The sequence below is a fragment of the Acomys russatus genome, chromosome 11 (assembly GCF_903995435.1).
Source record: "Acomys russatus chromosome 11, mAcoRus1.1, whole genome shotgun sequence".
Lineage (NCBI taxonomy): Eukaryota > Metazoa > Chordata > Mammalia > Rodentia > Muridae > Acomys > Acomys russatus.
In genome coordinates this window covers 40,931,404-40,958,332 of record NC_067147.1, presented here as the reverse complement: position 1 = coordinate 40,958,332, position 26,929 = coordinate 40,931,404, and the positions used below count along the sequence as shown (strand labels likewise).

At 44.3% G+C, this 26,929-nt stretch overlaps 1 pseudogene; it reads left to right on the top strand.

Moving 5' to 3' along the window:
• Positions 1-527: 527 nt before the first annotated feature.
• On the top strand, positions 528-25,663 carry LOC127195044 (ADP-ribosylation factor-like protein 1; annotated as a pseudogene).
• Positions 25,664-26,929: the final 1,266 nt, after the last annotated feature.

Sequence of the window (26,929 nt, the reverse complement as noted above, 5' to 3'; positions counted from 1 at the left end):
AAAATATGAGAAGCTGGATGGCCCATGCTTTAATACCAGCACTGGGGAGGCAGAGGACGGGCCTCCGAGTTTGAGGCCAGCCTGGTTTAGGTATGTACCAGGCCAGCCAGGGCGACATAGTGAGACCCTATCTCAGTAGTAAATGATGGAGATCCATAGAAGAAGGCACTCGACACTCCCTGGCTTCCCTGTGAGTGTACACACACACACACACACACACATATGCACGCACATGCACACACACATGCACACACACACACACACGCACGCACACATATACACACGCACACATATGCACGCACATGCACACACACACACACACATGCACACACACAGTTCTAACTAAAAACAAAGGAGAGGTTGCCAATGCCTTCTGTGCAAGAAACTTTTTAGACTGTATGAGCAAATGAAAGAGGGAGACTGGGCAAAAAAACATGACCTATTCTTTGCTTAGCTACGTGCATACGCACTTACTTTTCTCTGGAGGTATAGGCCCTTTTGTTTTATTTTACTATTTATTTGGGTGGATGTACAAATGTGGATTTAGAGAACCACCTGTGAAAGTCAGCTCCATTCTTCGCTTTGTGGACCCTGGAAATCAAACTCAGGTAAGGTGGCAAGTGCCTTTACCAGCAGGGACATCTCACAGGCCCTAGAGGGATAGGCCTTTTAAATACAGATAGTAAAACCTAACGCTAAAGCTAGGTGCTGTGGCTCAGACCCCTAATCTCTGAGGCAGGAGGACTGCTGTGAGATCCAGGCTGGAAGGGGCAAGAAGATCCTGCCCAAAACAGTGAACCACTTACCACAATATCTCAAAGTACAAGCGAAATTCATTCAAAAAAGTTATAAATGGGGCTAGAGAGAGGGCTCAGAGGTTAAGCGCACTCACTGTCTGCTCTTCCAAATTCAGTTCCCAACAACCACATGGGAACTATGGTTCTATATATATCCCATCTATAATGAGATCTGGTGCCCTCTTCTGGCATGCAGGCAGAATACTGTATACATAATAAATAAATAAATCCCTGTGTAGCTCTGGCTGTCCTGGGCCAGGCTGGCCTCGAACTCTTCCGAGTACTGGGAATTAAAGGCGTGCCGCACCACGTCCAGCTCTAAATAAATAACTTTAAAAAAAAAAAAGAGTTATAAGTAAAACTCACGTATAAAAGTTTTCAACAACATCTTGAGTTCTTTGGTCTCAAGACGCAGAAAGTCTCAAGTTAATCTCAGAACTAGGTGGCTTCCAAAACCGCCCAGACTCCTCCCACCCAGAAGTGTGGCTCATTTGTGGGACTACAACTCCCATAAATCATAGCGCCACAGCACGAAAGGACGAATGTTTCGGAACTTCCGGCTTCCGATACTGGGATCCCTGCAGGGTTTTGCGTCTGTATCTTAGATCGGTGTTACACTGCTAACCCAGGTAACAGCTTCAGGCAATCATCCTGTCTCAGCATTTCAAGTGCTGGGATTATAGGTGTGGGCCACCACACAACGGCTGAAAGTGGTGCTAACGTGAACTTCGTTTTTGAGCCTAGAAATAAGAGACTACAGTCCCCCAAAGTTCTGAGAGCGAAAAGGACGTTAGCCAGCCCACAGGTGGGCTTGCGCAGCCTCCTTGGCTCATTTATGCCCGCCCTCCTCCCTCCTGTCTCCGGCACTTCCCAAAGTTCCGTGCAAAATGGTATCAGCCCCCCGCGTTCCCTTTATGGGTTTTCCAGGCCTTAGTGGCGTCTAGAGAGCGTCAGAAGTTATCTGCAACCTTCTGTTCCCAGGATCTGGACACCAACAAGCATTATGGAGGAAGCCAGCATTTTTGTTTGTTTGTTTATATTCCATTTGTTTATTTGATTTCAGTGTGTTGTGGCACCTGCAGGCGAATCACATTAGATGGTCAACCTATTTTCCAAGCGCCCTTACCCGCTGAGCCATGTCCAATGCTCTGGGATAGAGGCCTGGATTTGACTTGGTCCCCCATGCACTAAGCCTGCTCCTCTGAATCGCTGATCCACTCCAGCTTGAGATCCAGTAGGGAGCAAGCAAAATTTTTTGTTACTATTATTGGTTTTTTTCTGGGTTTCTCTGTGTAGCCTTGGCAGTCCTGGACTTCCTTTTGTAGACCAGGCTGGCCTTGAACTCAGAGAAATCCACCTGCCTCTGCTTCCCCGAGTGCAGGAATTACAGGCGTGCGCCACAGTGCTGGGCTGGAAACAAGCAAATTTGACTGCCCTGTTTCCACCCCTCCGTCTATAAAATGGGACAAAACCCCTTCCTGTTTTTCCTGCCAAAGTTACCAGTGTCCAAGAGCAGGATCTATCGAAGAAAAAAAAAATTAAAAGTAATTGTTGTTGGTGTTTCTCTGTTTAGGTTGATTTGGTTTGGTTTGGTTTTGGAGACCGGATCTCACATAGCCTAGGCTGGCCTAGAACTCACTACGTAGCACAGGATATTCTTGATCCTCCTGCCTCCACCTCCCTAGTCCTGGGATTACAAGTCTGTGCCACCATGAGGGGCTTATGCTATGGGTGTAACCCAGGCATCTCAGCATAGTAGGCATACCCTACAACCAAGCTACAATCCCATTGTTACGGGTTCAGGAATAGCCACATATTGGCCACTAGAACACCTGACTTAGACTGATGAAAGTTTATTGAACGCTGAACTAAAACTGAACATCAACTGACCAGTCAGGGCAATATTCTGAGACTATGACACTGGTCTGTTTCCTTTTCTTTTTCTTTTCTTTCTTTGTTTTTTGTTTTGTTTTGGTTTTTGTTTTTTTGAGAAAGGGTTTCTCTGTGTAGCCTTGGCTGTCCTGGACTTACTTTGTAGACCAGGCTGGCCTCAAACTCACAGCGATCTGCCTGCCTCTAGGATTACAAACATGGAACACCATGCCCTGCTCACTAGTCGGCTTCTAAGGCAGGCCTTTTATACAAAAAATGGCAACCAGGTAACCAGATGGAAATCAAGGGGATGGTAGCATTACATCATTTTGACTAGCTAAACAGAAGGAGAATCAATTTTGTTCTGAGCACAGTGTATCCAGATGGCTAGACAAAGCATTTTAAGCTGATTGGCTAGGATATAGGCTTGGGGACTTTCCAGTTCCCCACTGTTTCAGGAGAAGGTTACATGGCAGGATGTGTAATCTTAACTCTAATAGGACATACATTTATCTTTAACTCAGGCAGAACATGCATTTATCATCTATTGTTTTATTCTAACCAGAAAGTATTGAACTATCCTGGTCTAAGACACGTAAGGGCTTGAGAACTTGAATTTAATTTCATCTTGTGATCAAAATGGAGACTTGGAGGCAAAATGGCTTCTGATAGACTAAGGCAGGGGCACGTGTTAACAGAGAAGCTTCAGCTGTGTCAACAGAGGGGCTGTAGAGCGTAAGCAGGTCCAGCAGGTTACCCCACCATCTCCAGAGGCTGCAGCAGCAAGGTATAGCCAGGGTGATAACAAATGCTGCTGATGCCACTGTTAGGTATGGTGTGCAGGACAGGAATGGTGTCACTCGTGGGGAGGCAGGGGACACACCAGTACCTAAATGGCTCTAAAGCATCAGGAAAGGTGTGCTGTGTTTGGATGTCTAAGCCTCAGGCCTCAGCCATCCCAGAGTGCTCTACGACTGAAATGCACCCCAACCTTGCTTGTCTTATTCCATTTTATTATTTTATATGTATAAGTGTTTTGCCTGTAGAGGTCAAAAGATGATATGGAATCCCCCTAGGGCTGAAGTTACAGGTGTCGGGAGCTGCTATGTGGGGGCTAGGAATTGAACTGGGTCCTCTGCAAGAGCAACAAGTGCTCTTAACTGACTCTTCAACCCTACCGACCCCAAGCTTATTCATTTTCTTTTCTCTTATTTTGGTTTTGCTGAACAGGGTTTTGCTGTGTAACAAACTGTTTTGAGGCAGCTCCATAGACCAGATTGGCCTGGTACTCATAGATCTGCCTGCCTCTGTCTCCTGAGTGCAGGGATTAAAAATTGTGTGCCACCACGGCCCAGCTTCTACAAAAATTCGTTTTGTTGAGACAGGATTTCTCTGTGTAACGGCTCTGGCTGTCCTAGAACTCGCTCTGTAGACCAGGCTGGCCTCGAACTCACAAAGCTCCACTTGCCTCTACAACCCAAGTGCCACCACCATCTGGCTTCTACAAAAAAAAAAAAAAAAAAAAAATTAAGACATATTTTGTGTGTATGGATGTTTTGCCTGCATGTCTCTGCACCATCTATGTGCAGTACCCACAGAGGCCAGAAGAAGATGTATGTATGGTCCCCTGGAGCTGGAGTTGATGGATGTGGGTGCTGGAAATTAAACCTGGGTTCTCTGTGAGAGTAGCCAGTGCTTTTAATTCTCTCCATTACTCTGCCTCCCTTTTTAGGCAGAGTCCTGCACACCTAAGCTAGCCTCAAAGTCACCTTATAGCCAAGGAGGACCTTAGACCAGATGTGGTGTATGTGATACCAGGGTTCAAACCCAGGCCCTCACTGACTCCTTGTTAGCCAGGGCTTCCTTTATTTATGAAGAAGGGTATTGAACCAGGAAAATGATTCTCAGATTTGAAAGTGCACTTGGACCACCCAGAAGTCTGGCTGTACTACAACTGGGTTTCAATTAAATTTATAGTATTTGCATAGTATGCTCCAATCCCTGGTGTCTATGTGTGTGTGTGTGTGTGTGTGTGTGTGTGTGTGTGTTCACCATGCCCATGCAGGTGTGTCTAAGGAGACCAGAAAAGGATGTTCAATTTCCTAGAACTGGAGTTAAAGGTGCCTGTAAGCCGCCTGACGCAGGTTCTAGGAAATAAGTTGGTTGAAACTTAACACATGGTCTGATAAAAGTTGTGTATGCATGATGGTGTGTTCTTACCACAACAAACTATCAGAGTGTTTAAGTATTTGTTGATTTATTCCCTCTTTCCCCCTTAGGATAGGAATTAGGCCTCGTGCCTTGCTAAGCGAGCACCTCACACTGATGTACACCCCAACCCTTTGTCAGCATTTGGAATCCCTTCAAAGCTGTGTAATTGTTAGCAAACTTAAATGCATGGGCTCTCCTCCAGACTAATTAAAAAGGAATCTGGGGGTGGAGCCTGGCACGGCCAAAGCTCCCCTTGGTGGTTCCACATGCTCGCTCGAGCACATGTCACCTACACGGGGAGATCAATCTGATGGGACACATAATGAATATTCCCAAGGTCTTGGGTCTCATACTCTGTGGGGCAGTCACAGAATCCATGGCATTTGAGACAGGCATTAAGTTGCCCGTGGGTGGTCAGTGTGGGTCCACGGTGGGTCATGAGCTAGTCACAAGCACTCGTGGACCCTCTCCAAATGAAAGAGCAGCTCTCTGGTTGGGCTGCGGGAGCATGGATAGGATGTGTGGACACCATGTGCTCAGAATGAGCCATCTCAATAAGATTATCTCAGCCTCCATTTAATTCCCACCCTACGTAGGTATCTACCATGTGTATGTATGTGCACACACACAGTGGCTAGAGAGATGGCTCAGTGGTTAAAATCAGTAGCTGCTGCTCTTCCAGAGGACCTGGGTTCAATTCCCCGCCCCAACATGGGAGCCCACAATTAGCAGTGACTCCAATTCCAGGAGACCTGACCTCCTCTTTTGTACAGTGGTGTACATACGTGCAGGCAAAACATCCATATATTTTTACATTTTAAAAAATGTAAAAGTGGGCTGGAGAGATGCCTCAGAGGTTAAGAGCACTGACTGCTCTTCCAGAGGTCCTGAGTTCAGTTCCCAGCAACCACATGGTAGCTCACAAACATCTATAATGTGATCTGATGCCCTCTTCTGGCCTGCAGGTGTACATGCAGACAGACCACTATGCATAAGAAATAAATAAATAAATATTTTTTAAAAATGTAAAAGCCCATCAGGTGGTGATGGCGGCTCATGCCTTTGATCTCAGCACTCAGAAGGTAGAGGCAGGCAGATCTCTTTGAGTTCGAGGCCAGCCTGGTTTACAGAGCAAGTTCCAGAACTACACAAAGCTGCAGGGGGTGGGGAGCCCATCAGGAAAGCAACATGGTGTTTCTTCCCTCCAAGTCCTTCGCACTCTTGGGCATTCTTTCTCACTTGTTCTCACTGGCTCTAGCTTAGGTCTGCTCACTCCTTGTCCACGTTCTCTTATTCAGAAGCCTCTGTCTTGAGGTGGCTCAGGTGGCCAACGATGGGCTGGGCCCCTGGCACTACCAGGCTCAACTCATCAAACACAGGGAAAGGATCCATTGCACTCATGGATCTCGTATCAGATTCAGCAATATATGAGTCTCTGTGGGCCCAAGCTTGCCAGGTATCTGACAAAACTAACTGGACTTGAAACAGAGGACAGTACTCGCAAGCTCATTCCCCGATCAGCAGAAACTGCTGGACAGTGTGGAGGTATAAAAGGAGTGGGGAGCCAAATGAAGGTGCTCTGAGGCAGTGGTGGGTGGATCTCTGTGAGTTCGAGGCTGGTGAGGCCACCTCAAAAAACAAGGAGTCTACAAAGAGACTGAAACTGTTACCCATGAGTATTCAATTGTGGATTTGTTGGAACTCGTTTTGTGACCAGGCTGGCCTTGAACTCAGAGATCCGCCTGCTTCTGCCTCCCCAGAGTTTCTGGGCTGCTACATCATGTAGCGTGTTGGCATTGTTGACTCAGGACTGACAAAGGGGAAAGGAAGCATGCAGTCTTCGAACCCCAGATAACACACCAGCTTTGTGACCTCATGCCTCAGTTTACCATTCATCTATACAAGGGGTGACAGATGACAGTGCTAAGCTTGGAAACGATTTGAGGATTGGTTTGTCTTGTCTTGTTTTCTGGAGGGGAAGGGTTGTGGGAAGTGTTGGGGCTTTGAGACAGACATAGCTCAGGCTGGCCTTGAATTCACTATATAATCATCGATGACTTCGAGGTTCTAATTCTCCAGCCTCTGCCTCCCAGGGTGCTGAGATTAGAGGTATGTGTCACCATGAGACTACTGATTTGAAGATTGGAAAGCCAGGTCCTTGCATGTATAACCAACAGCCTCTACCACTGAGCTACAATGTCTGTTAAAGATGAGTTTAGGCCTAGCATGGTGGCACAAGCCTTTAATCCCAGCGCTTGGGGAGGCAGAAGCAGGTGGATCAATGTGAGTTCGAGGCCAGCCTGGTCAGCCAAGGCTACCCAGGAAACACTATCTGGAAAAACAAACAAACAACAGCAACAACAACAACCAAAAATAAAACCAAACAACAACGATGATAAAAGATGATTTTTATCTGTTACAAGATTTTGTGCTTTAGCCGGGCATGGTGGTACACGCCTTTAATCCCAGCACTCGGGAGGCAGAGGCAGGTGGATCACTGTGAGTTCGAGGCCAGCCTGGTCTACAAAGAGAGTCTAGGACAGCCAAGGCTACACAGAGAAACCTTGTCTCGAAAAACAAAAACAAAAACAAAAAAAGATTTTGTGCTTTGACATTATCTCCATCAGTACCTCAGAATGACCACTAGAGGGACTAAAACCAAAGGAATCGGCAAGCTCAAAAGCCCCAGATTCTGGCTGATTCCTACAATTTTTTCCCTCCCCAACACCTCTTTTCTTTTTTTTCTTTTATTATATATATATGTATATGTGTGTATATAAAGATAGATAGGTAGGTAGGTATGTAAGTAGGTAGATAGATAGATAGACAGACAGACAGACAGATTGATTTTTTTTTTTTTTTTTTTTTTTTTTTTTTTGAGACAGGGTTTTACCGTGTACCCCTTTCTGGCAGTCTGACTTTCTCAGAAACAAGGGGGGGAAAAAGGTATGCTTTGTTAGCAGGGCATCTTTGTGCCTGGGGTCGAGACAAGCCTGAGCCAAATTGCAAGGCTTTGTGTGAAAGAAAAGGGCTGATGAGATAATGCAGCTAGCAAAGGTACTTGCAGCCAAGTAGGTAACAGACTGTTAAGGGGAGGGGTGTCCTTATGACTTGTGTGTCCCTCTGTGAGTGTGTAAGAGTCCTGAGGGTGCACCTTTGTGCATGTGGATGCCAAGGGAAAATTGCAGCAGCTGGTTCCCTCCTTCCACTATGTGAGTCCCAGGGTCTCAGGTTTTTCAGTCGCTTAGCCGTCTCAACAACCACACTCAGAATTTTTGGCTTTTGTTTTAGTTTTTAGGTGGTTTTGTTTGTTTTAATGTGTATGGGTGCTTTACCTGCATGTATGTCTATGTACCATGTGCATGCCCAGTGTCTGTGAAGAGGGCATAGAATCCCCTAGAACTGGAGTTACAGATGACGCTGGGGACTGAACCTTGACCCTCTGGAAGAACAGGTGTGCTAACCACTGAACAACTTCCATGTAACAAGGTCTCACACTATAACCCAGGGTAGCTGGGTACTCTAGGTAATTTGAATGTTTCTTTTTTTTTTTTTTTTTCAACTCTCTCTCTGCCTTTGTGTGTGTGTGTGTGTGTGAGAGAGAGAGAGAGAGAGAGAGAGAGAGAGAGAGAGAGAGAGAGAGAGAGAGAGAGAGAGAGAAAGAGAGAATCAGAAGACAATTCTCACAAGGCCCAAACTTAGATTTGTAGGCTTCTGTCCTGGCTAATTTTATATCAATTGTGTCAAGTTGGACAAGCTGGAGTCATCAGACAGGAGGGCACCCTATTGAGAAATGCCTCTGTAAGACTGGGCTATAGGCCAGCCTGCGGGAACATTTTCTTAATTAGTGATTGATGTCAGTGAGCCCAGCCCATTGTAGGTGAGGCCACCCTTGGGCAAGTGGTCCTGGGTTCTATAAGAAAGCAGACTGAGCAGAGGCCTCCATGGCCTCTGCATCAGCTCCTGCCTCCATGTTCCTGCCCTGTTTGAGTTCCTGTCCTGGCTCCCTTCAATGATAGACTACAATGTGGACATATAAGCCAAATAAACCCTTTCCTCCCCAACAAGCTTTTCGGTCATGGTGTTTCTTTCATCATAGCAATAGAAACCCCAGCTAAATGGCAGCTGTGCCATTTCATCCAGCCCTCAGCATTCTTTACATACTGTTGTCTCAGTTTAAAATGTGAGGGATTCACTGGGCAGTGGTGGTGTACCCCTTTAATCTCAGCACTCGGGAGGCAGAGGCCAAGGCCAGCATGGTTTACGTAACTAGGTCCAGGACAGCCAAGGCTACAACAGAGAAACCCTGTCTCTAAAAACAAAACAAACAAAGAATCTGGGGAGTCTGTAATCCCAGCATTTGGGAGGCTGGAGGCTGAGGCTAAAAGACTACAGTGTGGCTGGAGAGGTGGCCTGGCACTTAAGAGAAGGCACTGTTCTTGCAAAGGACCTGAGTTTGGTTCCAGCACCCACATCAGGCAATTCACAACATCCTGTAACACTAGCTTAAGGCCTCCACCAGCACCTGCAGCGTGCACACACACACACACACACACACACACACACACACACATACTTTCTTTTTTAATCGAGACAGGGTCTCACTATGTATCCCTGGATGGCCAGCCTCCTTTAAATAATAAGTTCCAAGCCTCTCTTTCTCCTAAGTGCTAGGTCAAGGCATACACCACTGTGCCTGGTTAAAATAAATCTTTACAAACAAAGAAAAGATTACAATGAGTTTTTTGGGGGGGGGCAGATAGAGGAGGGTGGGGAAAGTGTTTGCTTTCTGGTTTTGAGGCAGGATCTCATGGCATTGAGACTGGCCTCAAACTGGCTGTGTAGCCTACGATGACCTTAACCTTCTGATTGTGACTCCACCACCCAAGCTTTCACCACTCTGTCCAGCTCTATTCCAGGGGTTTGGGAATATATACATTTGCAAACTGTCCCCAGCAATCCTCTAGGTCAACGGTTCTCCACCTTCCAAGTGCTACAACCCTTTAATTCAGTTCCTCGTGCTATGGTGACCCCCAACCGTAAAATTATCTTCACTGCTATTTCATAACTGTAACTTTGTAACTGTTATGAATTGTAATGCAAATGTCTGATATTTCTGATGGTCTTAGGTGATCAGGGTCCTTCGATTCCCCAAGAGGTCAGGACCTACAAGTTGAGGACCACTGTTCTAGATCTCATTGGAATTTGTTGTTGCTTTTCACCTCTTATTTTATTAGTATAGTCTCCTCTCTAGGCTTGGCTAGAGATTTATTGATCTTGTCCTTTCCTGTGTGATTGATATATCTTAGTCTTCATTAATTTCTTCCATGATCTTTTGAAAAATTATTCATTTTATCTTATGTACCACCGTGTTTGCTTACATGTATGTCTGTGTAAAGGTGTCAGATCTTCTGGAACAGGAGTTACAGACTGTTGTGAGCTGCTATGTGTGTGCTGGGAATGAACCCAGGTACTAAGAGCCAGTGCTCTTAACCACTAAGCCATCCCTCCAGCTCTCTTCCATGATCTTATCTCTTGCCATCCTCTTGTGGTGGGATAGCTACCAGAGAAGACCCCTCATACATAGGTTTGAGCTAATAGTCTTTTTAAATTTTTATTTATTTTGGTTTTTCGAGACAGGGTTTCTCTGTGTAGCCTTGCTTGTTCTGGACTTTCTTTGTAGACCAGGCTGGCCTTGAGCTCACAGAGATCCACCTGCCTCTGCCTCCCAAGTGCTGGGATTAAAGGTATGTGCTACCACACCTGGCTTGGAAAGTCTTCATTAGCCAACAGATGATGATGAGCCTTTCTCAGGGTGAGCTTTTAAGCACAAAAAAAAAAACAAAACAAAAAACCACATATCCTGGGTTGGCTAACCAGAACAGTTAGCCAAAAAAGGAACTACAGAAACCAAAAAGCAAGGTTAGTTCATAGAGACTTTCCCAGAACTATGGACTTAGATGGGTTAGGTCTTTGTTTTCGTTTTGGCAGGTGGTGCTGTCTACTTGCTCTGTTTTATGGCTTGAGTAGTACTTTAGTCATGGAGTCAGTTGTGCTAAATTCTGGGGTCCCGTTACATGCTCACTTTTTTTCAGTTTGTCCTGTTCTTGATTTCTCCTCCTCCTCCTCCTCTTCTTTTTCTTCTTCTTCTTCTTCTTCTTCTTCTTCTTCTTCTTCTTCTTCTTCTTCTTCTTCTTCTTCTTTTTCTTCTTCTGAGACAAAATTTCTCTGTAGCCTTGGCTGGACTCACTCTGTAGATCAGGCTGGCCTCAAACTCACATTTATCCTCCTGCCTCTGCCTCCCTAAGTGCTGGGATTAAAGGCATGTGCCACCACGCCCAACTTCTATTCTTGATTTCTAAAACATTGTTTTAAGCCTGCTTAAGGGGCTATGTAGTGAGCCCCTCCCCCTATCTATCTATCTATCTATCTATCTATCTATCTATCCATCTATCTATCTTTGGTTTGGTTTTGTTTTTCCAGACAGGGTTCTCTGTGTAGCCCTGGCTGTCCTGGACTCGCTTTGTAGACCAGGCTGGCCACGAACTCACAGAGATCCACCTGCTTCTGCCTCCCCAAGTGCTGGGATTAAAGGCATGGGTCACCACGGCTCCACCCCCCCCCACCCCCCTTTTTTTTTTTTTAATTCTGTGTTTTGCAGGTACCCATGGAGGCCTCCAACTGGAGTTACAGGTACTTGCAAGCTGCCCACTTGAGAGCTGGGACCCAAACTCAGGGCCTCTGCAAGCACAGTACATGCTCTTAGAAGTGTTAGGCTACCTACCTGAGATCACTGGGTGTGCAATATCAGCATTCACAGCTGTAAACTTATCCTTGGCAGGCAGTGGTGGTGCACACCTTTAATCCCAGCACTCAGGAGGAGGATCTCTGAGTTCGAGGCCAGCCTGTTCTACATAGCAAGTTCCGGGACAGCAGGGGCTACACAAAGAAACTGTCTCTCTGAGAAAACAAAACACAACAACCAAACAAAACCCCACAAATCAAATTAGATGAAACTACAGAAAATAATGAGAAGGAAAAGTAAATGCAAGAGTCCAGGTGACTGTGATAGTGTAATCCCAGCGTTCAGGAGGCTCAGGCAAGAGGTCAGTGTGGGCTACTCCATTAGTGGGGGAGGGGGGTCCCTTCAGGTGGAAATAGTTGGAGAAATTTCTTTTAGGTTTTTCTAATATTAGAACCTGCCAGTCCAGACCAGTAGTGATGGTCACAACCGGGCAGCCATTGTAATCCGTCTCAGCTCCCAACCAACAGGTAGGTTCTGTGCGCCAGCAGACAGGCACAGCAGGGTAGGCATTTTCCGTGGGCGGTTAGGGTATGTTGCGTAAGGCTGGACGGCATTCATTCCGGAGACCTTTTGTCTGTGCACCCATTAGCCCGGTGAGCCTCAGGGGAATGTGGGTCAGGCAGGTGTTCACTCACTCCTCACACTGTAGCCCCGCCCCACGGGCGGAGCAAATGCTTTAGCTGTAGGAAGGATCGCCAAAGCCTCAGAGAGTAAATGGATTAAGGAATTTGGCATCGCCCAGAGCAAGATCTTCAACAACCTGTATTTTATGCTGCTTAAGCCACTTTCTCCTTCTTCTCCTCCTGTTCAATTTGTTCAATCAGGGGCTAATGTGTCCCAGGCCTTGAACTCACCATTTAAACAAAACAAAACAAAACAAAAACAACAACAACAACAAAAGACCTAGAACTTCAGACACTCCTGCCTCCGTCTCCCTGTGCTGGGGGTTCGGAGCATCATCAGCACCATCAGTTACTATTGTTATATTTATGTATTTGTTTGTGAGTGCTTGTGTGTGTTACTTTCATTCTCCTGGCTCAGTTGTTGTCTGGGAGGGGTACTGCCTCCTGTTGCTAACCTAGGCCTAGTCCTGGCAGCTTCTAGACTCCATACCATCTAAGCTAGGTCTAGAGTGTTTTCCAGGCCTCTGAGACTTACTGCTCAATGAGCTCACCCTTACTTGTTCTTTCTTAGCTCATAGCTGGCTGGTTCAACTCAGCTGTTCTGGCTCAAACTCTCCTCCCAGCTGACTTGGTTAATCTGGCTTCTCTCTCAGCCTGGTGTTGCTCTCATTGGCCTCAGACTAACTCAGAAATCTGCTCTCATCTTCTGGCTTCTCATTTTCTGGCGTGTTCCGTCTTCACTCGACTTCTCTGACTGCAACCCATCTCTCTATTACTGTCCTGGTAAAACTGCCTCTTAAGTAGCTTCCCTTTCCTCTGCCTTCTCCTGAGAGTTGGGTATATCCTGTTCTGTCAAGTCTTCTCTCATTCATCACCTTTTCTGCCACTCAATTAGACATCACTTTCAAACATGGGTGCTTCCTTCTACAAACTAACTTTACCCTCATTGTTTGGGATCAAAGGCATATATTACCACACCTGGACCTAAGCTTTTCTTTATCTGATACTTGCTCTATACCAGGCTGGCCTTGAACTCAGATCTGTTTGCCTCTGTTTCCTGGGTTAAAGGCGTGTTTGTATTCCAGCTGGATCACATAGACTTAGAAGGTGTTTGGATGTGATCTCTTGCCAGAACAGACATGTTCTAAATTAATATTCCTCTACACAGCCAGGTGTGGTGGCACATGCCTTTAATCCCAACACATTGGCAGTGGCTGGCACAGTCTACAAAGTGAGTCCAGGAAAGCTAAGGCTACACAGAGAAAACCTGTCTCGAAAAACCAAAAAAAAAAAAAAAAAAGAAAGAAAGAAAAGAAAAAGTTCCTCTACACTTGTACGTGTATACGCTTAAACCTATGCCATGGCACCTGTGTGGAGATCAGAGGACAGTTTGCAGGTCTCTCTTTTCCAGCATCTGGATTCCACAATGGAATTCAGGTTATTAGTCTTGGCAGTAGGCACCTTTACCCACTGGGGCACCTCGGCAGCCTACATACCCAGCCATAGACATGGAGGTCAGAGGAAAATTTCAGAGTTGGTTCTCTCCTCCCACCAAGTGGATTCTGGGCATTGAACTCAAGGATTCAGGCTCAGCAGCCAGCCTCTACCCACCTGCCATCTCCCTGGCCCCACACCTGGTTTTATTTAGTAAGAGGAATGGAACACATGGCATGCATGGCAACCACTCACCAACTGGTCTACACCACCAACTCCCGTATTTAGCTTTTTGAGGGAATCGTCACAATGACTTCCATCAGAATCTACTGCATAAACTTTTGTTTTTCAAGACAGGGTTTCTCTGTGTAGCCCTGGCTGTCCTGGAACTCACTCTGTAGACCAGGGTGGCCTCAAACTCACAGAGATCCACCTGCCTCTGCCTCCCGAGTGCTCAGATTAAAGTCTTGCACCACCACGCCACTACCACCTGGCTTCGCTGCATAAACTTTTAAGTAGGTTTGTGAACATCACTTCCCTTTCTACAACCTTCTCTCATCGCTGTGTCCCACCCAGTCACTCTGACAGGCTGGCCCTACTAGGCCCCTTCTCAAGGTGACTCCTTATAGGCTTAGATTTTTTTTTCAAAACCTACTTTATTTAGGGTCTTAGATGCTTCTACCTTCCTCCTAACCCACCGACCAGAGGTAGGGGAGAAAGACGGTTAATAGGAAAAGGGATGTATGGACCTGTTTGTAAGTAGTTCCTTCAGGTGATTCCACTCTTTGTTGTCAGGACACCAGCAGTCCAGTCCAATAACAAACACCAAACAGCAAATACAAGTCAGTAGCCGCGACACGATCTGGCAGAAACAGCAAGGCTCTCTACAAAATGAAGATCAGCAAAGACCGGTGAAGCATTCCATGGTGTAACAATGCAAAAGTGTCCTCACTGTCTGTGGGGCTCTGTTTATATTCTTTCTAAACATCGCATGCCCTCTAACAGGACAGCTTAGCTTCCAGAAAAACATCATAGGGCACAACTGAGTTTTTAAGGAATCCAGAAGCTTCCACTTCAGCTCCCGTTTGTAGCTCTTGAGAGATAGTGAGTTCCACAATGCATTTCCTCTAAGCTTGTCATATAGAAGTCATTTTCAGCAATTCCACACTGAATTTAAGGTCTCGTCATCTTCTGTTTTTATTTTTATTTTTCTAGACAGGGCTTTGTAGTGGATGTAAACGTGTTTCTGCTTTGATCCCAAGTGTGGGATGTGAAACAGGTTTGTGTGAGGGTGTGCTGTGTTTGTCTGCTGGAAACAGAACTGTGAGAGGACATGTGACATTTGTCTACTAGAAAAGGAACTACCTCTTGCAAGGACGTGGTCTTTCCAAATAATTAACATCCTAGTGTGGACTCTGGCTGTTTGGTTCTGGTATTGTTTCCCATTGTTTGGCTGTTCATCACTCCGCTTCAAGGTGTTCCTACAGAGAAATGTTCTAGAGAACACTTCGAGGTTCCGGATTCCAGATGCTGCGATTGCAGTCACCTTTGCTGAGTTGAGGGTTTGCTGTTTAATGGGCCTGCTGGAGTCCTGACAACAAAGAGTGGAATCTCTCCAAGGAACTGAGTCTAAAAAGGTCTACTTCTCCTGCTCTCATTAACCATTTTTTCTCTCCTATCTAGGGTAGGTGGGTTGGAAGAGAGGTGTAAGCATTAAAGAGCCCCAATTAAAGTAAGTTTATAAAACTTCAAAGCCTACAGGGTTTCTCTGTGTAGCCCTAGCTGTCCTGGACTGGCTTTGTAGACCACGCTGGCCTTGATCTCACAGAGATCTGCCTGCCTCTGCCTCCCTAAGTGCTGGGATTACAGGCGTGCACCACCATCTTTTTATTTTATTTTTCTGTGTATAGATGTAACCTCATGAATGTCTGTGCACCATGTGCGTGCCTGGTGCCCAGAGGCCAGAAAAGGGTGTCATATCCCTTTGGACTGGAGTTAGAGATAGTTTCAAGTTGCCACATGGGTACTGAGAGTTGAACCCAAGTCCTCTGAAAGAAGAGCCAGTGCTCTTAACCTCTAAGCCTTCTTGCTAGCCCTGAGATTAAAGTTGGGATGAGCAAGGTGTGATGGCACACATCTGAATACCAGTACTAGGGAGGCAGAGGCAGGCAGATCTCTGAGGCCTGCCTAGTCACCTAGGGCTATATAGTGAGACCTTATCTCAAAAAGTTAAATAAATTTTTTTAAAAAGGAGAGAAAGAAAAATTTACAAGAACCATGGGTTTTATTAGGCAGTGGTGATGCATGCCTGTAATCCCAGCACTCAGGAGGCAGAGACAGAACGATCTCTGAGTTTGAGGCCAGGCCAGCCTCATCTACAAAGTGAGTTCCAGGACAGCCAGGGCTATACAGAGAACTCCTATCTCAAAAACCCAAACCAAACAAACAAAAAACCCCAAAACAAAACAACAACAAAAAAACCTATGAATTTCTTTAGCAGCTAGTCCTGCCAGTCTGTTACCCTAAGGGCCATCGGCCTTCGCCGTGCCTGAAGAGTGTTTGGCCTCCCCATTGTCACTGGCATTAGCTTTGCAGGCCACTTTCTGCTCTTCTATTTTCCTATGCCATTTAGTTTTCCTGTCCCCACTTTCATGACTCCTGGTTAACTCTTCCTCCCTTTCTCTGCTCAGAATAAACCGTTTCTCTGCGGTCTCCCTGGTTTACTATTACGCATACTCATATCTATCTAGTTAGTTATATATCTGTTTATTTATCGTTCGCTTAACTTAATGTATCTAGATAAACAAAACATTGCCTGTTTTTAGCTATTTACTGTTTGCTTAACATATATATGAGAGACTACATAAAGCTTATTCTGTAATTAACTAATCTAGTACCTAGTAAGATTTATAGGTGACTAACTACTAACTTTTATCTCTGACCATCCTGAACAGGTTATAACAGTTAGCTTTTATAAGTAGAACTGTACATCACTTTTTTGAATGAGTTGCACATGTACAATACATTAAGTAAACATTGAACAAAATAATCTTAAATTTCTATCAACATACAATATACAGTTTAAATTTTTATCAACATACAATACATAAAGCAAAAGTTGAATAAAATAGTCTTAAATTTCCATCAATCTACAATACCAATGTAAGATATTTGAGACTAGTAGATTCAATAATCTATTTTTTTTTAAAGATTCATTTATTTATTATTATGTATAAATGCTCTGCCTGCATATTATTATGTATACAATGCTCTACCTGCATGTATACCTGCAGGCCAGAAGAGGGCATCAGATCACATTATAGCATGGTTGTGAGTCACCATGTGGTTGCTGGGAATTGAACTCAGGACCTCTGGAAGAGCAGTCAGTGCTCTTAACCTCTGAGCCATCCCTCCAGTCCCAATAATCTATCTTTGATTCTATAATTCTATATCCTCCCCTTTTATTCTACCTTTTTTTCCCTCCTTTCCCCTAACACTAGATAAGATAGAAAGATAAAAGAGAAAGGAGGATAGAAGGGAAAAAGAAAGAAATCCCTAAGTGTAACAATTACTACCTTATAACCAACCCCCCCTAGATAATAACAAGCACAGGTACCCACCAAAACACCCACCCCACCTATTGGGAATGGGGGTATTGTGTTTCCAAAATTACTTTTTGCTGTCTGGGGGTAAAAAAACATCTTTTTGGTACTCTTAGAAAAATAAGATACTCTGAGTTCGAGGCCAGCCTGGTCTACAAAGTGAGTCTAGGACAGCCAAGGCTACACAGAGAAACCCTGTCTCAAAAAACAAACAAAACAACAACAACAACAACAACCCCCCAAAAAAAAAGAAAGAAAGAAAGAAAAAGAAAAGAAAAATAAGATATTGGCCAAGTGCTGGAAAAGCTAGCTGTATCTGTTTCTGTCCAGTCTTTTGGGATCGATCCTTTGGGCTAGCCCTTTTAACGTTGGTATGCATGCGATTTCTTGAGGAAACAGTAGCTGAGGCAGTCTTCGAGGTTGAACCACTTGGGCCACCTGCTTTGTCTTCATTGTTATCTGCTTTTTGTTTCTCTGAAAATAAGCAAACTTTTAAAAAGTATTTATATATAGAGAGAGGATATGCAAGATGTACAGGTTATCTAAAATGAGCCTGCCCTATTTTTGAGCAGTTGTAAGGCATCAACTTTACACATCTGTTTGAGCTGTAATAGCTATGCTGTATGAAAGAATGGAATGTCATAAGGATCAGGTAGTCCTTAAATTCCCTTGCTATATGAACACATTCATGTTTCAGGTAGTAGGAGGTCTCCCCTGGTCAGATCTAATCTTTATTACTTTGGTCGGTAACCATGTTTTTTCACTTTCTGTAGATACATAAACATAACCACGTCCCCATCACAAAACTATTGCAGGTTTCCATGCTATTGTCAACAGATCTTTGTAGTATATTGCTTGGCCTAGTTCCTCAGTTTTTTTCTATAACCCAATATCTCTCAGCTGCTGTTGTCCCCTTTTCACCAACATTAGGAAATTTTAAAGTCAACAAAGCATTATTTAATCTGTCCCTGGGGGTCTTTACCTTTCCTTTTTGTACAATAAGTGTTTGTTTTAGGGTGTGATTAGCTCTCTCTACAATGGCTTGCCCTGTCAGATTGTGTGGTATACCAGTAATGTGGTTTTGTTTGTTTGTTTGTTTTTCTGGTTTTTCAAAACAGAATTTCTCTGTGTAACAGCTCTAGCTGTCCTGGAACTTACTTTGTAGACCAGGCTGGCCTCCAACTCACAGAGATCCGCTTGCCTCTGCCTCCCAAGTGCTGGGATTAAAGGTGTGTGCCATCACTACCCAGCTACCAGTAATGTGTCTTATATTATAATATGTAAAGAATTTCTTCATCTTATGGGACACACATGCAGCAGCATTGTCAGTCTTAATTTGTGCAAGTATTCTCATAATTGCCATTTTTCCAATAAGTGAGTAATTACACAATCAGCCTTTTCAGAACTTAAAGCAGTTGCCCATTGAAACCCTGAATATGTGTCAATGGTACGATGTATGTACCTTAGTTTTCCAAATTCTGCAAAATGAAACACATCCATCTGCCAGATTTCATTCCTTTTGGTACCCTTAGGGTTAATTCCAGTAGGTAATGGGATTTGATTACACAAAGCACATATAGGGCACCTGTTAAGTATTTCCCTGGCTTGTTGCTAAGTGATGGTGAATCTTTTCTTCAAACCCTTACTGTTAACATGATGTTTTTCATGAAAATTTGAGGTTTCAAACACATTTCCTATTAATAATTGGGCAGTTTCCTCATTTCCTTGTGCTAATGGACCCGGCAAACCTGTATGGGATTGAATATGAGTAATATACGTGGCATAGTTTCTACTTCTGATGGCCTGTTGCAGTTCCATAAATAATGTAGTTAATTCTGAGTTATCAGGGGTAAGTTCAGCAGTTTCTATATGCAAAGCAACTCTTTCTGCATATTGAGAGTCAGTAATTATATTAAGAGCTTCAGGAAAATCTAACAATACCATAAAGATTGCATACAATTCTGATTTTTGAACTGAGGTAAGTGGGCTTTTGATCACTTTAGTCATTTTATCAGACTTATAACCAGCCATACCCAACTTATTTGCATCAGTATAGAAGGTGGGTGCCCCTGGAATCGTTGTCCTCTTTACAATACTTGGAAGGATCCAATTAGTTCTTTTTATAAACTGTATACATTTGATTTCGGGTATTTGTTATTAATTTCTCCCAAGTAGTTACTACAAGCACTTTGCCAATTTCATTGATTACCCATAATGACATAATCTCAGCATTAGTAAGAGGCATGGCAATTTCTGCCGGGTCGGTTCCTGATAGTTGATACAATCTTATTCTACCCTTTGTATTCAATTCAGAATTTTTTTTCTATGTATGTCTTCAATTTTTTACTTTGTTTATTTGCTAAGAAAATCCATTCCATGAGTCTATCTTCCCTTTGCATAAGGAGCCCAGTAGGAGAATGTGTTGAAGTTAAAATAACCAAATGCAACCAAGTTTAGGATCAATTCTATCCACATAAGCCTTTTGTAGCTTTTGCTCTACCAGAATTAACTCCTTTTCTGCTTCAGCTGTTAGCACCTTGGGATGTTTAAATCTGAATCCCCTTGTAATGTCTGAAACAAGTTGCTTAACTTATAAGTAGCTAATCCAATTGTAGGCCTTAGCCAGTTAATGTCTCCCATTAATTTTTGAAACTCATTAAGAATTTGCAACTGATCTCTATGGATCTGTACCTTCTGTGGTCGAATTTTTTGTTCACTTATTTCATAGTCTAAGTAGGTAATTGAATCTCCTCTCTGTATTATTTCTACAGAAATCTGTAATCCCCAGCATGGCAGAATTCTTTGTGTTTCCTTAAACATTTTTTCTGAAGTATCAGCATCAGAATCAGCCAACAAATTATCATCCATGTAATGGTAAATGACAGATTGAGGAAACTGCCTAAGAATTATTTCTAACAGTTGTTGCACAACATATTGGCACAAAGTAGGACTATTCAACATTCCATGTGGAAGTACCTTCTAATGGTATCTTTATTGGACCATTACTGTTAAAATTAGGTACAAAGAAAGCAAACCTTTCCCTATCTTTCTCATGCAAAGGTATTGTGAAGAAACAATCTTTTAAGCCAATCACTATTATAGGCTATGACCTAGGTAACAAGGAAGGTAAAGGAATTCCAGGCTGTAAAGGACCCATTGGTTGAATTACTCTATTCACTACTCTCAAATCTGTTATCATCCTCCATTTCCCCAATTTCTTTTTTTACAACAAACACAGGGGAATTCCAAGGGCTAGTAGACTCTTCTATATGCTAAGCCTCTAGCTGCTCTGGTACTAAATATTGAAGTGCCTGCAATTTTTCTTTTGTTATGGGCCCCTGCTCTTGCCACACAGGTCTGTTTGAAATCCATTTTAGGGACAAGGCTGTTGGTATATCAGCAGTGGCCCCTCTTATAAACTTGGAAACTCAATCCCTGAGAAGCTCTGTGTTTAGACAATGGGCATAGCTCGTGGTTGCTCCTGGTTACTCATATTAATATCTTCCCCAGCAGCATGTACCATCTCACCCCTAGCTCCATCATTGTTTGTCTCTGTACTTGCAGGAATATTAATCTGAGCACCCCATTGTCGTAAGAGATCCCTTCCCCATAGATTTATGGGTATGTCAGCCACATAGGGTCTCAGATTCCCTGTCTGCCCTTCTGGTCCCACATACTTAATCCACTGTACACTTTGTTTTATTTGCGATAATTTACCAGTCCTTAAATTTCTGTGTAAACCTTCTGGAGTAGCCAATCTGGATTGCAGGGCTTGTTGGAGAGAATCATGACTTTGGCACCACTATCTACCAGACCTTCTATTTCAACGTCTTTCATTTGTACCATCAACCATTAACCATTGTTTGCCAGAGCACACGTCTTCCAGTACTCCCAAATGCACCTGTTCGTTCTACTGCAGCAGCTCTGCTCTTGATGCAAGGAAACAATAACAGCAGAGCAATTTTTAAAAATTTTTACTTATTTTTATTATTATTATTATTATTATTATTATTATTATTATTATTATCATTATTATTATACATGTACATCTGCAGTCCAGAAGAGGGCATCAGATTACATTACAGATGGTTGTGAACCACCATGTGGTTGCTGGGAATTGAACTTAGGACCTCCAGAAGAGCAGTCAGTACTGTTAACCTCTGAACCACCTCTCCAGCCCCAGCTGAGCAATTCTATTCCCTGCATTAATTTGCATCTCCTGCTTTACACATGCCATGATTTTGATTTCCTCTTTACAATCCCCGTCTATAATACCGGGATGCACAACAAGACCCTGAGAAGTCAATCCACTTCTTCCCAGAATTATCCCCACTGTCTCTGAAGGCAAAGGACCGTAAACACCAGTGCTTAATTTGTAACATCCAACTTGCAGGGATAGCATAAGAGATTTATCTCAACCTCTGGTCAGAGTGTGAATGTTGACAATTTGTGCAGAAAATAACCACTCTAGTTTTCTCTTCTCGGGATTTACCACCTAATTACCACTCTCTTACAACTGCTGCTCCTATAGAGGTTAGCTAACACTGCCTCCCTGTTCAGCTGGATGCAATAACCCTGCCTCCCTGTTCAAATGTACATAATAAATACTCTGAGCTTCCACCGTGCTAACTGAGGCTTCCCCCATCACAGAGCGCAGACCACCCAACCCCAGTGTTTCCTTCCTTCTTTCCCTGTCACCCATAGTTAGGATGCTGGGGCTCCACACAGCTGTCCTAGCAGCACTAGAGGAATGAGACTGGAGGATGGCCGCTTGGTGGCCGGCTAGTTGAGGGAATCGGTTGTCTCTGGGCTCAGTGAGTGATCTGTCTGAGAAAAAATAAGTGAAAATGGAGGAAGATAAGATATCGTCAATTGAGCGCGGCGTGGTAGCGCACACCTTCAATCCCAGCACTTGGGAGGCAGAGGCAGGTGGATCTCTGTGAGTTCGAGGCCAGCCTGGTCTACAAAGCGAGTCTAGGACAGCCAAGAAAACACAGAGAAACCCTGTCTCAAAAAACAAAACAAACAAACAAAAAAAGACATCATCAACCTCTGGCCTCCATGTGTACTGGTGTCTGTGTACACACACATGTATATACAACATATAATCTGCATACAGCACGCACACACACATACACACACTAATAAATTCTCTCTCTCCTCCCTCCCTCCCTCTTCTCTTCAAGACAGGGTTTCTCTGTGTAGCCTTGGCTGCCCTGGACTCACTTTGTAGACCAGCCTGGCCTGAATCTCACAGATATCCACCTGCCTCTGCCGCTCCAAGTGCTGGGATTACAGGCTTGTGCCACCATACCAGGCTATAATAAATTCTCTTAAGTTACAATGCTTATCTACAAAATGTGTCATTCGCCGAAAGAACCCAACTGAATATCGGAAGCAGTGTGTAATAAAGCTCATTTCTTTAAATATAATTGGAGGGGCTGGAAGATGGCTCAGCAGTCAAGAGTACTTGCCACTCTTACTGAGGACCAGAGTTTGATTCCCAGCACCCAAATCAGGCAGCTCACAACCACCTGTAACTCCAGTTCCCGGTATCTTCTGGCCTCCTTTTGACCTGTACAAACATAGGCACATATATACTTCACAACACACACATACACACACACACACACATGCACGCACGCACACACACACACACACACACACACACACAAATACACACACCACTTTTTAAAAAAAAAGTTGAACTAGAAATATATAACTGGAAAAATCATATTGGAAAACAAAGGAAAAAATTGATACTTACTCAGATGTGGTGGTAATAATTCTTTAATCTCAGCGCTTTGGAGGCAGAAGCTGCTGGGTCTCTGGGAGTTTAAGACAGTGGGTTCTAAGACAGGCAGAGCTACTTATTGGGAGATTGTCTCAAAAAGCAAACAAATTGAAACTGGGGGTTTTCTTCTTCTTTTTTAAATGTAGGTGAACATTTCTTTCAGAGCATGTGTGGGTTATCCGATATAGTACCTGGAACATGTTTTATTAAGTCATCTCAAAAACATTTATTTGCTTGCTGTAAGCCATCTGTATTACTTTTCTTTTTTGCTTAGCAAATTAACAGGAACATAGTGGCTAAAAAAAAAAAAAAAGACATACTTATCATCTTGATTTCTATGTGTGAGGAATCTTGGCAGGGCTTACACATATCTGAATGAAAGTGGGCACAGAGACCAAAATAGCCACTCCGTGGGTGAAAAAGGAAAGGTTTATTCTAAACTGCTAAGGCTGTCTCCTGGGAAAGCAAGGTAAAGCAACAGGGGAAAGAGTTCCAGGCTTGGCGGAGGCAGGAGGATCACTGTGAGTTTGAGGCCAGCCCAGTCTACAAAGGTAGTCCAGGACAGCCAAAGCTACACAGAGAGACCCTGTCTCAGGAAGAGAGAGAGAGAGAGAGAGAGAGAGAGAGAGAGAGAGAGAGAGAGAAGAGAGAGGGAGTGTGTTCCAGGGTTAAACAGGAGTGGGAAAAAGAGGATGCCTTAGTTAGGGTTTCTGTTGCTGCAACGAAACACCATGAGCAAAAGTCAAGTTGGGGACAAAATGGGTTATTTGGCTTCCACATCACTGTTCAAGCTTAGAGGAAGTCTGGACAGGAACTCAAACAGGGCAGGCTCCTGGAGGCAGGAGCTGATACACAAGCCATGAAGGGCTGTTGCTTACTAGCTTGCTCAGCCTGCTTTCTTACAGGAGCCAGGACCACCAGCCAGGTAGGACACCACCCACAATGACCAGTAATTGGGAAAATGCCTTAGAGCTGGATCTCACGGAGGCATTTCCTCAACTGAGGCTCCTTCATCTTTGATGACTGTAGCTTGTGCGCAAGTTGACATCAACCCAGCCAAGGGGTTTGTGAGCTAGGGTGGCACAGGTGAGCAGGAAGCATTGACAAGTTAATAGGTACCAGTCATATGTTATTGGAGAGACAGATAAGGAAAATGACTCCTATTTTAGCAATGCAGGAACTTTCTTCTGGCCACGGAGAGAATGGTGGCTTTTGTCTAAATGTGGGACCTTGGGAAAAGGAATTTCTTGGGAACCAGACAATAACTATGGCCGTGGACATCAGGTTATCGTATAGCTTAAATTCTGACTTTCTGTCTAAATGTTGTGTAAACTCTGCTCCCAGTTGTCCCTCTGTTATGATGTCAATAAAGCAGCTTCCAGCCAATCGGGAGAGAATAGGCCTGGACTTCCTACTAGCCAGGGAAGAGGAGTTAAGAAGGAGCAACAGAGAGGGCGAAGGAAGTTAAAGAGGACGGAGCTGGAGCCGAGGAAGCTACAAAAGTGCAAGTGTTGCTGGGATGTTTGCTGGGAGTAAGACAGAATAGCATAGAGGGTTCAAAACAGACTTAAATTGCTCAGATTGTGTTGTGAAGCCTTGTATTATAAAAGAGTCTCAGCCAGGTGTCATGGTGCATGCCTTAAGTCCCAGCACTCGGGAGGCAGAGGCAGGCAGATCACTGTGAGTTTGAGGCCAGCTTGGTCTACAGAGTGAGTCCAGGATAGCCAAGGCTACACAGAGAAACCCTGTCTTGAAAAACCAGAAGGGGGAAAAAAGAGAGTCTCAATTATTTGTGTGATAGCTGGGTTAAGAAATAAGATTCATGGACGATGTGGAAATTGCAGGCTGACCAGGCTTGGAGGAGTCCCCCTGGGAACTGGAGGCCGGGAGCAGTGGAGGTGGCTGCGCCGAGCTCAGCTAGGAGTCCAGGCCTGTCTCTGAGGATTGGCGAGGGCGAGGCAGCGGTTCATCATAGGTGGCTTTTCCTCAAGTATTTTTTCCAGTCTCTTTGGAACCAGGGAAATGAGGATTTTAATTTTGGGATTAGATGGTGCTGGAAAAAAAAAACCAACAACACAGTTTTGTAGAGATTACAGGTTGGAGAAGTTGTTACTACTATTCCCACTATTGGATTTAATGTAGAGATGGTGACATACAAAAACCTCAGATTCCAAGTGGGGCCTTAGGAGGGCAAACAAGGATCAGACCATACAGGAGATGTTACAACTCAAACACAGATTCAGTCATCTATGTAGTTGACAGTTGTGACCTAATTGGCATTCCCAAGTCAGAGTCAGGTGCCATGTTGGAGGAAGAAGAGCAGAGAAAAGCCATCTTAGTGGCGTTTGCAAATAAGCAGGGCATGGAACAAGTCATGGCTCCCTCGGAAATGGCAGATGCACTCGGGTTACCTGCCCTGAAGGACCAAAAGTGGCAGCTGTTTAAAACATCAGCAACCAAAGGCACACACTGGCCTTGATGAGGCCATGGAACGGTTAGTGGAAACATTGGAAAGCAGGCAGTGAGCCTATTCCCATCAGCTCCCGTGAACCAAACGCTACGTCACGTACTCATTGAAACCAATTAGACTGTTGGAAATGTGTGATGCTGGCATATGGAGAACTGACTTCAATATTTGTAATAAATATAAAAAGCGAGTAAGAAAGAAAGAAAGAAAGAAAGAAAGAAAGAAAGAAAGAAAGAAAGAAAAAGGCTATACACCTATAATCCCAGCATTTGGGAGGCAGAGGCAGGAGGATCTCTGTGTATTCAAGGCCAGTCTGGTCTACAAAGTGAGGCCAGGACAGCTAAGGCTACACAGAGAAACCCTGTCTCTAAACCCCCCCCCACGCCCAAAGAAAGAAAGAAAGAAACTAAGAGAAACGAACACAGTTGTATACAAGTAACTTCAACACATGGCAGTGAAATTGTTTTACTCTCACTTAGAGCCTGATGATCTTGCTTCAGAGTCAGCCTAGCAGGCTAAGGGCGTGGCTCAGTTGACAGGGTGTTTGCCTAAGTAAGCACCAAGACCTGGGTCCAACCCCCAGCATCGCATACAACTCGGGTTGGTGACTCATGCGTATAATCCCAGACTGGAAGGTAAAGACTGGAGGACCAGGAGTTCAAAGTCATCCTTGATTACCTAGTGAGTTTGAGGCTAACCTGGGAAAAGGAGACTTTGTTGCTAAGACAAGAAAAAGCAAATTGGAAGTACACTGGGCATCTCTTCAGTCTACTGAAACAGCCCGACAGAATTCAGTCATCCCTTGATGTCTATAAGGGATGGGTTCCAAGGCCCAGAGACACCAAAATTTTCTCATGCTCAACCCCTTGTCTAAAACAGAACAGCATTTATTTATTTATTCGTGTCTGTGTGTGTGTGTGTGTGTGTGAGAGAGAGAGAGAGAGAGAGACAGAGACAGAGACAGAGACAGAGAGACAGAGAGACAGAGAGTATCCTTTCTGCCTATTCTGTTAGTTAAGGTCTTTCCTTGAACCTCACAGTTTTTCCAGGTTGGCTGGCAGGCAGCAGGCCCCCACCCACCCTCCTCCTTCAGAGTTGCAGTTACAGGTATGGCCAGGATGCCTGGTTATTATGTGGGTACTGGGATCTGAGCTGTGTTCCTCATGATTGTGAGACAAATGCTCTTACCCGCTAAGCCGTGTTTCCACCTTGCAGTTGTGCTTTCGGTTTGCAGCTGGTTCAACCACAGATGTAGGACTCACAGATCGGTTGTATAACCAAATGACGAAGGAGCCATGCCATCAGTCACAGGTCACAGCTGCCC